The sequence below is a fragment of the Gekko japonicus genome, unplaced genomic scaffold, assembly GCF_001447785.1.
Source record: "Gekko japonicus isolate JY-2015 unplaced genomic scaffold, Gekko_japonicus_V1.1 scaffold2204, whole genome shotgun sequence".
NCBI classification, from domain to species: Eukaryota; Metazoa; Chordata; class Lepidosauria; order Squamata; family Gekkonidae; genus Gekko; species Gekko japonicus.
Window position 1 is genome coordinate 300637 of NW_015163670.1, and position 1320 is coordinate 301956.

A 1320-nucleotide genomic window follows, 5' to 3' on the forward strand; every position below is an offset into this window, starting at 1 on the left:
GGTCACACGGCGAATTTGCCGCGGGAGAGCCACGGGTGGTGGGCGGATTATCGGGGCACGATCACACCGCAACTTCTGGCAAGTGGAGCGCACCCATGGCCAACCCGTGGCATACTGCCAAAAAAGCGCAATAAAAAAACAGTACCTCAGATGTAGTGGCAAATGGTTTGCCACGGGCTGCCTCCGGACTCCTGTGGTGTGATCACGCCGGCGCGCTGCGTTTCCCTCCGACCCCTCGTTAATGCGCAGGTGGGGAGGACAGGACCCGTGGTTTGCCACCGACGCATCGGATCACATTCTGCACCGGAGCAATTAGCCACACCTCCCCCCCTCTGCGTTATCCGGCCGGTGTGACCGGGCCTGAGTAGCTTTTGCACTATAAACTTTTGAGGATTATCTGTACTGTATCCATTTCGTAGATTAAACATTAAGGCTGATAAAAGATTTGCCTGATGCATATGAAATAGGGCTGGTGAGCTTTGGGTGCCATTTCCGTCTCCCCCCACCCCCAAATCTCTGTATGTTTGTTGGCATATGACAAGCATTGATTTAAATGGCAGAACAAAGGTTTGAAATGTATATCTTATAAACAAGGCTACACAACATTTAAAAAACATCAGCACTAAAATAGCTGTGAAAGACAAGTTCTACGCCGCTGTCTTGGAACAAGTGCAAATAAAATCCTTCCTATTTGTCTTTAGGAGATCAGGTTAGCGGTCTGTGGAGACTTGTGTGTTCTTCCTAACCATGGCTAGAAACAACTTTTGAGGTAACGCCTCATAATGAAGTGGCCAGTGCATATGTGTCATGAACCTATATTAAGGAGGTTTCAATGATATGTCAGGATTCATGCCATCGTAGAAATTCCAGGGATTTTAAAGTGTGTGTGGTGATTTCCCCTTCCTGTTTTAGTAAAATGGAAATTTTTGGGGAAATGGAGACTATACTTACTTTCCTATCAAACCTAAACCATCTTTTATCTTTTGGCATATAAAATGGCTGATTGGGACATTTATGGAGTTTCATAAATGCCTAGCTTTCTACGAGCAATACTGAAACATTGGCCCTGTTCACACGGAGCATTTGCCCCGCTGAAGGCACAGGAGTCCTGCGGAGTATCCGGGCGCGATCACACGGGAACATCTGGGAGGCGTAGCACTCCCGTGGCAAGCCGCCGAAGCAGCACAGTAAAAAACCATCTCACCGCATGTAATGGCAAACGCTTTGCCATGGGCTGCCTATGGAAGCCTCCCGGTGTGATCGCAGTGGCGCACGGCTTCCTCCCCTGTCGTCCTCTTTGCTGCGGGGAAGCCGCTGTCG